The 16,533-nt window shown below is 49.1% G+C and overlaps 1 protein-coding gene across 5 annotated transcripts in view; it reads left to right on the forward strand.

Moving 5' to 3' along the window:
- Nucleotides 1-16,533, forward strand: part of TRERF1 (transcriptional regulating factor 1) — a 231,576-nt gene that overhangs the window by 73,047 nt on the left and 141,996 nt on the right. For all 5 annotated transcript variants that reach the window (XM_064361045.1, XM_012448661.3, XM_012448662.3 and 2 more), the window contains exon 3: nt 10,143-10,260. The gene's annotated coding sequence lies outside the window, so the exon portion shown is untranslated. The remainder of the gene's footprint in view (nt 1-10,142; nt 10,261-16,533) is intronic.

Genomic DNA, 16,533 nt, shown 5'->3' on the forward strand with positions numbered 1-16,533 from the left:
CTGCTCTCAGTCCCCAAGGTGCATTTCAGCTCGGCCTCACCACAGTCACCAGAAAGGGCTATTTATAAAACGAGGACAGCCTTTGGTCGGACCCTATAAACAGTCTTACTAGGAAGTCGTTAGGTGAAGCTGACTTTTAATTTCTTTTCATTCAGCATGGAGCGTCATATTCAAATAGGTTAATGGCTAGGAATCACAGGGTCTTATGCCTGGGCAGGTGGTCCAATCCCTGTATTTAGCGGTTTCTTAAAACAAGGCGCTGGTTCAACCTGGTTCTCTAGAGCCTTTATCACCGTCTGGCATGTCGTATAGATGTTTATTTAACTCTTTCTTTGTTTCCTCCCTGTGGTTCAACCAGAGCCTTGTTTTAAGAAACCACTAAATACAGAGACACCTTATGGGATGCAGTGTGGTGATGGGGGGAAAGAGGCAGATAAACCCTCTCTCCGGGGAGCTTCTAGTCCAATGGGGGCAGCACAGCCCCTGCCGTCAGGGGCTCCCAATCTGTTAGGGAGACACAGCCTCTGTCCTCAGGGAGCCCCAGTCTGAAGGGAAGGCATAGGAGAAGGTGCACGATGAATTCAGTCTAATGGTGAAACAATTCATGTTATCCACGAGCTCCCAGTCTGACTGGGGAGAGACAAACCCTGCTCCTCCAGCCTGATGAAAGAGACTTGAGTCTTGCTTTCTGACTCAGTTTGATGATGTGTGATACAAAGAGAATCCTCAAGGAAATTGAGGTTTCCATTCTTAAACCCCTAACTTTCTTTCTCCCAGAACAGCAGTGAAGGAGGCAGGAGAGAGTGGGCAGCCTGGGCAGAAGGGATTTAGTGGTGCCTGTTGATGTGGCCCCTCTGTGGGTCCAGCCCCACCCTGGAGCCTGTGCAGAGGGTGTGCTATCTTTAGTGGTTGCCCTTCATAATCTTTACAGGACATTGCTGACGTGGCTGTTTCCTGGGTTGGACCTTTTTCCCTAGAGAGCCATGCCCTTTGGGGAGTGAGAAATTGGTATAAGGTGGGGCAGGCCGTGGGGAATTGTTGGGGGCTGCTGTTCCCTACTTTCGCCCAAGTCAGAGGGTGAGACTTTTAGACTCTGGGCAATCAGTCTTAGGGTCAGAAAATAAGACTTTTTAGGGTCAGATAGAAGACATAAAGTATCATTTGCCCTGACCTTGCCATGTCACAGAGGAGAATGTGGAGGCCCAGAGAAGGGAAGGGTTTTTCTCAGCAACACACACTGCTGAGAGGCTGTGTGGGCTTCAGCCTGGCTCCCAAGTCTAGTCCTCTCATTGGCGTGCCCAAAACTGGCTTCCTGGTAATAGCAGTGGTCGGGGAAATCCTGTTAAGGCTTGATCAGGTCAGTTATTCCCCGGCTCAGAGCCCTGCGTGCTCCATCTCCCCCAGAGAAAAGGCCAAGGGCCTCTCTGTGGCCTCAGGGCCGGCCTGCCCTGGTTCTCACCGCCCCTGCCCAACCCCCACATTGCTAACCTGCCCCCTCCTCCTTACTCATACCACATTGGACTCTTGGTTATTCCTGAGATTCCCACCTCAGGGCCTTTGCACTTGCTGATCCTTTGCCTTCCCCCAGGTATCTGCATAGCTGAATCCCGCTCTTCCTCGAGAGATCCCTACCCTGACCATTCTAGATAAAATGCCTTCCTTCCTCACCATTCTCTCTCCCTCTCATCCTGCATTCCTTTTCTCTAGAGCCTTTATCACTGTCTGGCATGGCATATAGATATTAATTTAACTCTTTCTTTGTTTCCTCTCTGTGGAATGTAAACACCAAAACTTGTTCTGTTTTGTTGACTACTCTGTCCCCAGCACCTAGAACATGGCTGGCAGAGGCTGGGCGTGGTGGCTCGCACCTGTAATTCCATGTCATCTCAGCAGTTTGGGAGGCCAAGGCAGGTGTATTGCTTGGGCTCAGGATTTTGAGACCAGCCTGGGCAGCATGGGGAAACTCTGTCTCTACCAAAAATACAAAAACTTATCCAGATGTGGTGGTGCACGCCTGTGGTCCCAGCTACTTGGGAGGCTGAGGTGGGAGGATTGCTGATGCCTGGAAAGTCAAGGCTGCAATGAGTTGTGATTGCACCACTGCACTCCAGACTGGGTGACAGAGTGAAACCCTGTCAAATAAATAAATAAAACATGGCTGACACATAGTAAATGCCTAGTATCTATCTGTTAAAAGAAGGAAGGGAGCAAAAGTTGGAGGGAGGGAGGGAAGATAAACACAAATGGAAATGAAAGGCCTCCAGGCACTTGATGTTAAGGATGGTTTGATTTGGTTAATCTCCCCTATAGGAAAAGGACACAATGGCCCAGGGTGGTGGAAACTCCATTGCTCTCCAGTGGCCATCTGGATCCATCTCTTTGGCATGGTGGGCTGGCAGCATTTTCTGTCAACCCCGAGCTCTATTCATCCTGCATGGTCCTTGTACCTACCATGCCTGGACTCCCTTTTCTGGTTGGGAAAAGGCATGTATTAGAAGATGAGCTGAGGATCCAGGGAAAGACTGGGAGAGGAGGGTACACACGTAATATATTTAAAAAAAAATTTTTTTTTTTTTTGAGACAGGCTCTCTGTCACCCAGGCTGCAGTGCAGTGGTGCCATCACGGCTTGCTGCAGGTTCTTCCTGCTGGGCTCAATTGATCCTCCCACCTCAGACTCCCGAGTAGCTGGGACTACAGGTGTATGCCACCATGCCTGCCTAATTTTTTTTTATTTTTAGTGGAGATGATGTTTTACTATGTTGTCCAAGCTAGTCTCGAACTCCTGGACTCAAGCAATCTGTCTGCTTTGGCCTCCCAAAGTGCTGGGATTAGAGGTATGAGCCACTGGCTCAGCCTACAATATATAAGTTTTGATTATGTTCATAAAATTGGGAGGTTGGGAGGGGAAGCTGAAAGCTCCCAGGTTTAGGTCTGCCCCTTTTTTGTGGGTAGCCTTGGACAGTTACTTCCTCTCTCAGCCTCAGCTTCCTCATGTATAAAATGAGAATTGGACTAGGCCTGGGCATTGACTCTCCTAGGCATTTGTGCAGATGGGCTCTGGGGGGTCCTTGCCTCAGACAGACAAGGGCCAGTGATCTAGGTTGTTCCCAAGGTCCCTTCCAGTACTGACATCTGTGTAGACCTCTGCATTTTAAACTCTACTCTCTCTGGATTGAATATCAGGTTTTTGATGAAACCATGACTTCCTTGATAAGCTGAAAATAAAGGTGACAGTTAAAAAAAGTAAATGTTTAAAAAGTTTTCTCAGTGCCAGTTACTTTAGTAAATGTGGGGTGTTTTTTTTTTTTTCTTTTTTCTTTTTGGTCTTCACTTATAAGTGATCACAAGATCAAACAAGTTTCAGTTTGAGTTCCCTCTGCTTTACAGTCTCAGCCTGTATCGCCTTGACTTATCTAGTTTGCTTTCAGCTAGTCTGGCTTTTTCAGGGAGGCCTTATCAGCCAAGTGCTCAGCCCTCAGGGTAGGAAGATGTCTTGGGCTTTCTTTGGAAGCTGGTACCCCTCACCCACTTAACTCCATCTTCCCTCAACCCCTTGCCTGCCCCTCTACCTGGCCAATGAGCTGTTATAACGCAGCAGTAACGGTCCCACTAGCTTTGGGAAGATCATCAAATTCTGCCTCCTTCCCAAACCCTTGCCTCTTACCCAGAACTAGTTACATAATTTACTGGGCCCAGTGCAAATGAAAATGTGAGGCCCCTTGTTTACAAATCATTAAGACTTTCTAGGTGGTGACAGCAGCACGTTCAGCAAGTGTGGGGTCCCGTGAGTCTGCACAGGTTGCGTGTCCCTAAAGCCAGTGCTACCCTTGCCACTTCCATCTTAGGTTACCAGGACCAACCATGGAGATGTATGTAACACAATTTGAGAGGCACTCAACATTCCCTCAGAAGGAGTTTGAGTTAGTTCTCTCATGGCCTGTGTGATTCAGGGCTGCTGTCCTGAGCCTCGGTGTGTTTGGAAAATCCGTACAACTAGGTAGGGAGGGTTTGGACAGTGCCCATGAGTACTGGTAGAAGGGACAGAGAAGGATGATTTATAAATTTTCATACTGCCCAGGCAGCCCCAGGGATGCTGACAGCATCATTTGTTCTGTCCTTTAAAAAGTATTCTCATAGATAAATCAAATGTGGTATATCCATACAATGGAATATTATTCATCCACTAAAAAGGTTGGAGTACTGATACATGCCACAACATGGATGAACCTTGAAGACATGCTGAGTGAAAGAAGCCAAGCACAAAAGACAACCTATTATATGATTCCATTTACATGAAATGTCCAGAATGGGCAAATCCATAGAGATAGAAAATGGTTGTCAGGAGAAGAGTGGAAAAGTGAGTGACTGCGAACGGGTATGGAGTTTCTTTGGGATGATGAAAATGTCCTGAAACTAAGTAGTCATAGTGATAGTTGTACCACCTTGTAACTATGCTAAAAATCAGTGAATTGTATACTTTAAAAAAGAGCGAATTTTATGGTATGCTAATTAAATTTTGATTTTTAGTCTGGGAACAGTGGCTTACGCCTGTAATCTCAGCACTTTGGGAGGCCAAGGTGGGTGGATCACCTGAGGTTGGGAGTGCAAGACCAGCCTGACCAACATGGTGAAACCCCATCTCTACTAATATGAAAAATCAGCCGGGCATTGGTGGCTCATGCCTGTAATCCCAGCTACTCAGGAGGCTGAGACAGGAGAATCACTTGAACCCAGGAGGCAGAGGTTGCACTGAGCTCAGATCGCGCCACTACACTCCAGCCTGGGTGACAAGAGTGAAACTCCGTCTCAAAAAAAAAAATTGTATGTATGTATGTATTTATTTATTTATTGAGACAGAGTTTCACTTTTGTTGCCCAGGCTGGAGTGCACTGGCATGATCTGGGCTCACTACAACCTCCGTCTCCTGGGTTCAAGCGATTCTCCCACCTCAGCCTCCCGAGTAGCTGGGACTACAGGTGTGTGCCACCACGCCCAGCTAATTTTGTATTTTTAGTAGAGGTGAGGTTTCTCCATGTTGGTCAGGCTGGTCTCGAACTTCCAACCTCAGGTGATCCACCCACCTCGGCCTCCCAAAGTGCTGGAATTACAGGCATGAGCCACTGTGCCCGACCATTTTTATTTTTAAAAAATTAGCTAGGCGAAGCCAGGCGCGGTGGCTGACGCCTATAATCCCAGCACTTTGGGAGGCCAAGGCGGGTGGATCACGAGGTCAAGAGATAGAGACCATCCTGGCCAACATGGTGAAACCCCGTCTCTACTAAAAATACAAGAATTAGCTGGGCGTGGTGGCGCACGCCTGTAGTCCCGGCTACTCTGGAGCCTGAGGCAGGAGAAACGCTTGAGCCTGGGAGGTGGAGGTTGCAGTGAGCCGAGGTCGCACCACCACACTCTAGCCTAGACGACAGAGTGAGACTCCATTTCAAAAAAAAATAAAAATAATAATTAGCTAGATGAAAAGTCTTGAAGGCTCAATCTTTAACCATCTCCCCTCTGCCCTCTGGGTGCTGATTCAGCACAGGAGCAGCCTCTGCCTTCCATGCGTATCTCCCTCTTACTCCTGTCTCTCCCCAACCCCAGCCACAGATCATCCTTCAGACATCCCTCACGCAAAGCCTGTTTTCCAGGAAAGATCCTGTGGAAGCATTCATGCTCAGTGGATATGTGACTACTAAGACTTAGCCTCTCCCAAGGTATTTGCATACTAGCTTATAAAAGGAGAAACCTTTTAGGTGAGAGGAATGAACGTTTAATTTTAGAATTCCAAGTAAGAGCAAGCGTGTGTGAAAGGTTTTTATTTTGTTTGGGGTTGGAGTGCTCAGTGCTCTGGAACTGGGGGTGGCCAGGCCCCCTTTCCACACTGATCAGGCTGACCCCAGGACTACGGGAGCCTGGTGGTGAATGGCAGGCCGAGAAAGTTTCCCCCAGACCCAGCCACACTGCCTTCACATTTCCCAAAGCAGGGGGACATTTTGACTTTTGAGGCTGCCAGGAGGAGACAACTTCTAATAAGGTTTCATTTCTTCTCTGTTCAATGTGCTTGCTTCTTGAATGAAGGGGGCCCCATTTGAGACAAGCCCCTTGCCTGGTTCTTGTCTGCTCTGGACCCTGCAAAGTTCACTTCTACTCCTCCTGGCCCAGGGGCATGCCATCCTCCTGCTTCCCTCTTTACACCTCCCGTGCCTTCCCCCTCCTTCCCCATGATCACAGCCCCAGTCTTCAAGACCAGTTTAGCTCAGGCTTCTCCACCCATCTTTGTGAATCCCCTTTTGTCAGTGTGCAGCCTTTCTCCTTCATGTTCTTCGTGGTCCCTGGACCCTGAGACTTTTGTCTTGATCACCTTTGGAACTTCAGTGCCTAGAGTGGTACTTGGACACAGTAGGCACTTGATAAATGCTTTTGGGCTGCACAAAACCAAGGCTATGTTTGGCCCCGTGAGGGCGTGGGGAGCAGCAAAATCAGCAAGAGAGGTGGCAAGGCAGCTGTCGGCCTCGGGCACTTCTTGCTAAGAGAGGAGGAAATAGCATTTGTGTGGATAAGGAAGAGGCTCCTCGAGCTTCATGTGCATGGGGTTGTCGAGCCAAGGGCAGCTCCGGAGCTGCCCCATGGAGTGGTGGCTTTCATGGAGTATCCTGTTCTGCAGGATCCTTTTGGGTTTTGAGCTTGCATCTTCAGCCAGAAGACACCTTCATGAACAGGTGTTTATGAAGTGCCTACCACGTGCCAGGCACCCATCTAGGGCCTGTGACTTTGTTGGCGCCCCATGTGTCATGGTCTTGGAGAAGCACAGAAGGCCCTGCCTGGACTGCCTGGTTGCTTTCCCTGAGCTTCCTGGGTTTCTTCCAGCTTCCCAGGGGTGTTAAGTTCCCATATGATTGCTTTTGGGCAAAACACATTGGTGCTTACATCTTTTTTTTTTTTTTTGAGACAGAATCTTGCTCTGTCACACAGGCTAGAGCGTTGCAATCTTGGATCCCTGCAACCTCCAACTCCCAAGTTCAAGCAATTCTCATGCTTCAGCCTCCTGAATAGCTGGGACCACAGGTGTGTGTCACCACACCTGGCTAATTTTTTGTGTGTTTTTTAATAGAGACAGGGTTTCACCATGTTGCCCAGAGTGGTCTCAAACTCCTTAAGTCAGGCATCTCAGCCTCCCAAAATGCTGGGATTACAGGTGTGAGCCACATACCTGGCTTCAACACTGCCTTCACATTCTGCCTCTGAGGAGTTGCAGGGGGTGAGGGTAGGACAGGGCTGTCCTCTCGACCCCATCTATCTGGTAGGTGGATGTAGATTTTGCTCTGTTAGTTAGAGCCCTGGCAGGAAATGACTGGCGCACAAGAGGACTATTTACAGATGTGTGGGCATGGTGAGGGAAACCATCCCAGGCTGGTGAGGATCCCTGGAGCTAGCAACAGTGGGAAGCTCTTACCTCCCCTAGGCCAGAAGGAAGGAGCCCCAGGGATGGGGAGAAGGGGCCTTGACAACATCTGTGATGATGACGAGACACAACCACTGCCAAACTGTGGTGAGGAGGAGGAATGGAGAATGAGTGTTCTCACTGTAACTAAATCCAGCTGGAAGCCAAAGGAGCCCAGATGATGTAGCTGGTGGTCCAGGAAGGGCAGAGAACAGAGTGTGGGGGCAAGCTGGGCACACCCACTCCTGGCTGCCTGGGCATTCTAAGGCTCAGCAGGCTCTTCCCCTTCTCTCTCTCTCTTTTTTTTTTTTTTGAGATGGAGTTTCATTCTTGTTGCCCAGGCTGGAGTGCAATGGCACAATCTCAGCCCACCACAACCTCCGCCTCCCGGGTTCAAGCAATTCTCCTGCCTCAGTCTCCCAAGTAGCTGGGAAGCTGGTCTCGAACTCCCAACTTCAGGTGATCCACCTACCTTGACCTCCCAATATGCTGGGATTACAGGCGTGAGCCACCATGCCTGGCCTCTTTCCCTTCTTAGGTGATTCAGGATGTGCCCAGTCTGCTAGCACTCCCTTCTTCACTGTGGCTGTCAGCACTGTGGCTGTCAGAAAGAAGAAACTGCCCCAGCCGCACCAGCAGGATGGCCACTGGTATTTTAAATGTTGCAAGAACAACAAATAATGTTTATTGATGGCATTTTATGTGCATCCACTCATTAAATCTTTACCACAACCTTAGCATGGGTACCCTGATTATTCTTGTCTTCATCCTGTTACTGAGGAAGAATGCTGGGCTGAGAGAGGTTAGCAAGCTGCTCGGTTGCTCAGCTAGCTAGAGGCAGAGTTGAGCTCAGACCAATTCCATCTGATTCCGGGACACACACTTTTACCCTCTGCCTACCTCAGGGTCTCATTCCTCCGTCGTGGGGCCCCACCCACCCTGTGGTCAGTGCCACGTGTGTGCTGGCCCACTGCTTAGGATGGTCTTCCTACTTCCTCTCCAGCAGGAGACCAGTTGAACCCATTTTTTGAGACCCAACTGAGAATCTCACTTCCTCCATGAGACCTTCTCAGCCCACTCTATCTCTACTAGGCATCAGTGGCAGGTGACTCTCTGCCTTCCCTTGGGATGTCATCCAGCTGTTCTGAGTGTGCGCATCTCCAAAGTCTCCAACGAGAATCCAGCTTTCTTAAGTGAAAATCCTAGGTCCTGAGTTTTCTTCTAACTCTTTGTTTGCTCAAAAGGTTTAGTTGAAGAGACTTTTTTTTTTCTTTTGTGAGACTGAGTTTTGCTCTCGTTGCCCAGGCTGGCGTGCAGTGGCGCAATCTCGGCTCACCACAACCTCCACCTCCTGTGTTCAACCAGATCTCCTGCCTCAGCCTCTTGAGTAGCTGGGATTACAGGTGTGCGCCACCACGCTCAGTTAATTTTGTATTTTTTAGTAGAGACAGGGTTTCACCATGTTGGTCAGGCTGATCTTGAACTCCCGACCTCAGGTGATCCACCCACCTCAGCCTCCCAAAGTGCTTCGCTTACAGAAGTGAGCCACCGCGCCCAGCCGGAGAGACTTCAAAAAAGTAAATTAGTCAGGGGGAAGGGAAGTGACTGGGAGGATACGGCACCCAGGGACTGTACTCTAGATGGTAACAGGGGGATGGCCCTATCGGGGGAAGTCACTGCCACTCTGAGGCCTGAAGGAACTCCATCACAGAACCGTCACTGCAGCCCAGTGAGGGCCATAGCTGCTGGACAGAAGTGTCATGTAGGAGCTGATGAATCTGAAAACTGGCTTTCTACTTGGTTAGTAAGAGCTCAATGAAAGCCAACAGGGAGGACTTTCTTAAAGGAAAGTGAAGACACAGAAGCTAGAGCTGACTCTAGTAGAAGCTTACAGTCTAGTTGAGGGGTTTTTTGGGGTTTTTTTTTTGAGACTGAGTCTTGCTCTGTCGCCCAGGCTGTAGTGTAGAGATGCGATCTCGGTTCACTGCAACCTCTGATTGCTGGGTACAAGCGATTCTTCTGCCTCAGCCTCCCGAGTAGCTGAGATTAGGCACCCTGCCACCATGCCCAGCTGATTTTTGTATTTTTAGTAGAGACGGGGTTTCACCGTGTTGGCCAAGCTGGTCTTGGAACTCCTGACCTCAAGTGATTTGCCTGCCTCAGCTTCCCAAAGTGCTGGGATTACAGGCTTGAGCCACCGCGCCTGGCCTTAGTTGAGGTTTTGAGGGGAGGGGGGAAGACAGGCACATACCGCCTACTTAAACAGAACAGCACTCTCTACAGGGCAGGATTTTCCCCTAGACAGATGAGCTTGCACAATGGATGGGGGCATTTAAGGAAACAGAATTTCCAACAGCTTCCTTCTTATAGGACGGGCTGAATGCTAGTCCAGCTCCGTAGGGCTCCCCAAAAGGCCTTACACAGGTCACAGATGCATCTAATTGAGCATGGCCAACCTGCGTTTTAGCACTCTTGAAGTCTCAAAGTTCTTTAAAAAGCTACCTTGAGAGCTCCAGAAGTTTGGATACATTGCAAATGTCCTTTGCCTTTGGAGCTGATACCGAGGAGGGGGTTGAGCGTCAGGTCTCCCCACCTCAGGAACCACTGCACTGGGAGGACCCTAGCCTGCCTCCTGTGTGGAGTTGCTTAATCTCATTTCTTTTTTCTCTATTCCTATTTTGCCACCCACTCCTGTTGGCCTAGATCCTCCTAGACACTGGAAGAGTAGATCAAGTGAGGAAGCATTTGGAAGGAGGCACAGCAGATGAAAGGTTGAGAGCTCTTCGCTTAGGCCCTTCTTTGCTGGCCCTTGTGAATTTTGGTAAGTTTCCTTGGAGTTTTCTCTCTGCTAGACCTTGGGCATGCTCAGAGACACTCCAGTTATCCTGAATGCCTTTATCTTGCCTGAGCACGCCATATACTCTCTGACCTGCAGGCCTTTGAACTCTCATTTCTGTTCTTGGTGCCTAGAGCACTCTGCCACCCTTCTTCTCTGCCTTGTAAAACATTAGGGAGCCGTGGGAACTGTGCAGAATCCCATGGTTCACACTCCATCTAAAGAGTTTCTGGGCTCCTGATGTACAGGTTGTGAACTTGAGGGTTACTTGGATCGTATATGGCTGCTCCCCTTTGCAGAGACTCAAAAAGGCTTGGGGAGCATAGCCTGGGAAAAACAGAAAACCAGAGCTCAGAGGAGACACTCAGGAGAGGATAATCCGCCCTCCTCAGGGAGCAGGGAGGGGTAGTCAGGGGTAACCTGAGGCCAGAGAGGCTCTGGAAGTGGCTTTACACCTATGCTAGGATATCTCTTCTGCATCTCTTCTTGGGGGCCAGCAGGGCCACAGGGTGGCCTGAGGTCAATGGCAGTGGTAGACTCAGGGCCCAGGCCGGGCATAGAAGCTAGGAGGGTCTGGCTGGGGAAGACCCTTCATTTTACAGAAAAGAGATAATTCTCTATGCCAGTCTGTGACCTGCTCTGGTGCCTTTGCTTTTCAATGCTGTGTAGGTTTCAGACATCAGATAATGCCTTTGTTTATAGTTTTTGTCTTGTTTTAAGAGATGGGATCTTGCTATGTTGCCCAGGCTGGACTCAAACTCAAGTGATTCTCTTGCCTCAGCCTCACAAGTAGCTGGGACTTTAGGGGTGTGCCACCACACCCAGCTCTGGTTCAGGTTTTGAAGTATTATTTTTTGATTATGTAAATAAAACATAATAAAGATAACGAAGAGGAAAGGAAAGTGAAAGTGATGTCACCCATAATCCCACCACTCAGATATTATTTACATTTAGAACCTGGGCATATATACTTCCCAGACAATTTTCTGTGTTTTTATAAATACAGAAGCAAATCAAAGATGCATTTTGTTACCTGCTGTGTGTATGTGTCCATTGAAAAGAATACATGCATGCTCCAAATTCAAATGGAGTGTAAAGAGACTCCCCCCTTCCCCTGCCTCCATTATTTACCCCCTAAGTCTGCTCCTCAGAGGCAGCCTGCTTTAATAGTTGCTGGTATATCATTGAATAGGGAGACATTTAGAAGGGATAATGTGTGTGGAACAGCAAAAGTGTTAGTATGGCTTGTACAGATGTTGTCATGTGGAGGTCAGGAGGAAGGTGAAGAGTAGGTTTAGAGGGACTGGGAAGTAATTTGTGGTTAGAGAAGAGACTTTCAGAAACTGGAGTTAGAGAAGGAGGAGATGGAGAATTTTTTAGGCCTTGGTTTTGATTGGATTTGTCATAAGGAGCAGGGTGAGTGAAGGTGAACGCAACAGTGGGCAGGGGCCAGATATTGTGAAATTTTACCTCCTGGGTGGGGATTGGGCCAGAGGGGGCAGCAGGTATGCAAATGAACAAGAAACACCTCGGGAAGTGGTGATAGTATAATAACTGGTAGATATTTGTAAAACACCCTTGCTTGACAAAACAAAAGTTGGCGGCCCTAGTTAGTCCCCTTTTTTGTTTGTTTGTTTGTTTGTTTATAAAAAAAAAAAGTTTTAGCAAATCTGTGAATACCAAAACCCTGGGCAAAACTGTAGAACTGGACTGGATTATGGGGGATGTAGATTTTAGATTCAGTTCTGGTTTTGGCCCTGACTGCCTGTGCAGTTTTGAACTGCTTCTCAGTTTGTTTAGATTTTTTTTGAGTTGGAGTCTCGCTCTGTTGCCCAGGCTGGAGTGCAGTGGCACAATCTCGGCTCACTGCAACCTCTGCTTCTTGGGTTCCTGCCTCAGCCTCCCGAGTAGCTGGGACTACAGACGTGCACCACCAGGCCCAGATAATTTTTGTATTTTAAATAGAGACAGGGTTTCACCATGTTGGCCAGGATAGTCTCGATCTCCTGACCTTGTGATCCGTCCACCTTGGCCTCCCAAAGTGCTGGGATTACAGGCATGAGCCACTGCGCCCAGCCAGATTTTTTTAGATGCCAGCCTTTTTATCTGCAGATAAGTGGATCTCAACCCTATAGGCACCTTAAAATCACTAGGAAACTTATAAAAGAACCCAGTTGATACCAGGACTCCACTCCAGGCCGAAGGTGTCAGAATCTTGGGGAGCCTGAAAATTTTTTCAGAAATGCAGCTAACATTGGGAACCCTTGGATTCGGGTCATCTTAATTGCTCATTTTAGACCTAAAGTGTTAGGATTCTCTGAATTGTATCATATAATTTCATTCCTTTCAGATACTGTGCATAAATGTCATAAACTTTTTACATACCAAGAAGTCATTTTTTAATGAAAAACTCCCCATAATTCTCATTAGGCCCGTGATATAATGCCTGTGTCCTGCAATCAATAAATTAGAATCATAAATGTAGTAGAACATCACATAATTACTTGTTTGACCCAGAATTCGAAAGCATGGACTTTAATCTTTAATTTCTCATTCCCTCATTTTGAAAAAACTACTGCCTAGAGTCCTGGGGCCATTCTCTATTTGTAAAGAAGACACTGAAACATTAAGACATTACTGGAAATGTCTTTGCTAGAAGAGTTGTGTATACCGTAAGTTCCAAATTAGGAGGTCCAGTTTGGGGAAGCTTTATCGGATCTAAATTCTACATGGAGTGGGAGGTGTTTAGAGTCTTGGTGCTTGCCGTTTTATCTTTACCATTGAAGTTCTTGGTTTTGTCTCTTCCTAAATGAGTCATTTTTTTAAAAAGGAACCTAACTTGGGGGGGCGAGGAAACCACTGAGGGAGGTGCCGAGTGTGGGGGCGCTGAGGAGCCAACAATCGGGAGACCGAGTTTACAGCTGGGCCCTCCACTCAGGAAGGATGGAAGGGACCCGTCCTTGCTGAGGGTGAATCAGAGACAAGTAGGACATAGCCTGGTTGGGGAGGCGCAATAGGAAGGTATTGATGTTGTTTATGAAGCTACCGAGTATTTACTGGAGCTCCGACACCAAACATACTGCCTGGACGCAGGGCGCAATCCACGGGCAGAAGTGGATTGTGGACACTTGGGAGATTGTGGACGGAGGGGAAGGAGCTTCCTAGTTAGTCCTCTGCTTGAGATGACACAGATTGTGTCCACAGTTGCCTGCACTTTCAGATAAATGAACTGACGTTACCAAGCCCCATGCTGGTGTGAACAATGCAAGTCAAAATGTTAGGGCCAGGCAAGATGTCAAAGGGGCAGGAGGTGGCCGCTGAGGACCCCACTGTGGAATGCTGAAGGTGGCCCCGATGACACAGACGCTGGCCGGGCAGCCGGAGGGAGATCAGATGGAGGACGGGAGCTCTGTGGGACCACTGCATGTCACTTCCCCTTTCTGTGCTAAGATCTCCCAGCTGAAAAATGGTCCCCTACCACACACACACCTCAGTCACCAGGCCCCTGCTAGCTGTTGGGAGTGCTTGATGTCCTAGATGCCTGAGTGGGTAGCGGCGGGAGAGAGAGCAGGACAAGGTGAGCAGAGCCTGGCTTTGGAAACCAGAGCAGCTCCACACGGTTTGGCCTAAATCCCTCCCGTGCTTTGGGTGAGGAGAAGCCCAGGGTAAGGGTGCCTCCCGACAGCTGGGAAGATCTTGGTGCCTTGGGAGCTTGGGCTGGGCAGGCTCCTTCTCCTCCACATAGAGGCCCCTGCAGGGCCGGATTTCATCTTTTCTCAGTGGTGTGTGGCCTCCTGCCACTGTGCATGCGTGTTTTCTAAGTTTGTCACAAACTTCCTGTTTAGGTACGATCAGAGGCTCGGAGCTCTGTGTGTTTTGAAACCTGGGCATTCACCGAGGTCCGGCGCTTTCTTACCAGCAGTGGGGTGGCCTGTTTGTTCCTTTGCAGACTTCTGCCGTCCTTTGCAAACCTTGCTGGGAAATGCCCTGTAGCCCTGTGCTTGTTTCTGTTAGTAAGGGTAGAGGGAGCTGTGAGGTCTGAAGGCTGGAAAGGGGGAGGGGAGCAACACTGAGTGGGCCCCTTATGTAAGGCCAGGCACTGTGCTACATATGATGCTTCTATACACTTGTTTTATTTAGGCCTCACACTCACTCATGCAGAGCCAGAACTCCCAAGAGGTGAAGGCTGACCTGGCTGACAAGGTCAGGATTTGATCCCAGGCCTGACTCCAGTGCTCCTGTGACTTCAGCTAAGTCCTGAGGAGCATGCTTCCCCTTTGGTTGACCCTGGTTTGGGTAGATCCCCATTTCTTTTGGGGCATCTTGGTGACAGCATCCCCTTGAAACCCATGGTTTTCTGTCAGCCCGTTGTTACCCAGGTCTGCCCGTCTGTCTGCCTGGGGTAACTGGACGGCCCTTGAATGCTTTGCAGATTTTCACCTTTCCCATCCTCTTGTGGCTCTGGGAATCCCAGAATTGTTAGATGGTGGTCTGTAGCTGGTGATCAAAGTGGATCAGTCCAGCTCCTCATTTCTCAGAAATAGAATATTCTTTTTCCTGCTTCTGGGCGCTGAGCCCCGACTGCTTTGCTAGTCACCAGCGGCTTCTCCACACAGCTGGATTCTTTACATTTCAAGCTCTCCCTTGAAGAAGGAAGAAGAGAGTATATCTATCTATGTCTGCAAAAGCATGTGAAAGGGTGGCAAAGGAAGGACACCAAGACCTTGAATATGCAGGTGCAGGAAGAGGAGGGAGGAGCCAAATCCAGCCGCCCTCCTCCCTGTTAGAGTAGCTGTTAGAAGGTGCCGGACTCTGGTGTCTCCCGTATAGGAAGAACAGGTATGCCTCCCAACTTCAAGAAGGCCCTGCGTCCCTTCACTTGCCCATCTTGGTTCTCCTGTATTTTCTGAAAAACCTCTGGAATCTTATCACTTGAGCATAAGGATTGTTCTGTGGATCAAATAACTAAGACACTGTGTTGAGCAGTGGGCAACTGTAAGCATTTTCAACCCTATTCATTGCCCTCAAGAGGCTTGCATTCCACTTGGGCACAGGGAACTCTTGCCCAGAGAAGTTAAATGCAGTGAGCTCAGAAGAGCCAGGAGAGCTCAGCGAGCTGGGTTGGTGCCAGCCAGCAGACTGCAGACCCGGAGACCCAGCACCCAGCACCCAGCAGATCCAGAGGGCTGGAGCTGGGTGACCAGAGGGCAGAGCTGCAGGGGAGGAATGTGCTGGGTGTTGGGACCTGGGTGAGGTGCGTGGACTGGGCAGGGGATTACAGATGGGGTGAGCAGAAGTCTGCATGGGAAACAGGATTGAAGAAGGACATGTGCACACCATTTATGAAGGATCCCAAGGGATGGCTGTGGAGTTTGGAAGGTTCCTGTATTGAGGAATCTCCGAAGCCAAAGTTTGGGGCCGGGATTGGTAAATGCAATGCTGTAAGAAGGTCCGTCTGGATTTATGAACTGTGAATGGGAAGTGCTGGTAAGTTAGGAGACATTTGTCAAGTCGGGGGTTAGGAATGAAATGTTGAGGACTTGGACTAGGGTGATGGTAGTGTATGTAGAAAAGACGAAACAGAAGTGGAAGGTTTCAAATCTCAGCTCTGCCACTTGCCACCTGTGTGACCTTGAGCACATTACTTCATCTCTTTCAACCTGTTTTGTCGTCTATAGATAGAGGCTAAAAACGCTTCACAGGACTCTTGTTAACTTGTAGCACACCCAGCACTTTGTAGGTGCTCAAGGAATAATGAATCTTCTCATGCGGTGAGAGGCATCGTTTTGTGACCGGAAGGTATTAGGAGAGTGGAGAATGAGGTTCTGAATCTCGGAGCTGGGGAGAATGACGAAGCCTTCATGGAAAGGGATGGAACTGCTTGGGGTGTTTGAATTCAGCTTTAAGAACGTCTCCTCCTAAACCCCGGCTACTGAGGACTGTCACAGAAAACCCCACATCCATGTAGATTGCACCTCTACGAAACCACGGCCTCTGGCTGGAGTGGGGCCCTCTGGGATGCTGGCCAGCAGGTGGCTGCCTCCAGTCAGGGTGGGGACTAGGGTGAGAGAGTGAGCCACCCAGGGCACCAACGTCGGGAGGTGCTGGGCTTCAGGGCCACGCCGCATTTGATACCCACAGTGGGACACACACCCCAGCCTCCTCTCCTATCTGCCCTTCTCCACTCTGGAGACAACCTGGCTTCTCTGTTCACAGAAAATGTCACTCCGTGGCGAGCCCACTCAGGTTCCTTCCTAT

This window comes from Aotus nancymaae, unplaced genomic scaffold, assembly GCF_030222135.1.
Source record: "Aotus nancymaae isolate 86718 unplaced genomic scaffold, 86718_ANA_hifiasm-v0.15.2.pri h1tg000040l, whole genome shotgun sequence".
Lineage (NCBI taxonomy): Eukaryota > Metazoa > Chordata > Mammalia > Primates > Aotidae > Aotus > Aotus nancymaae.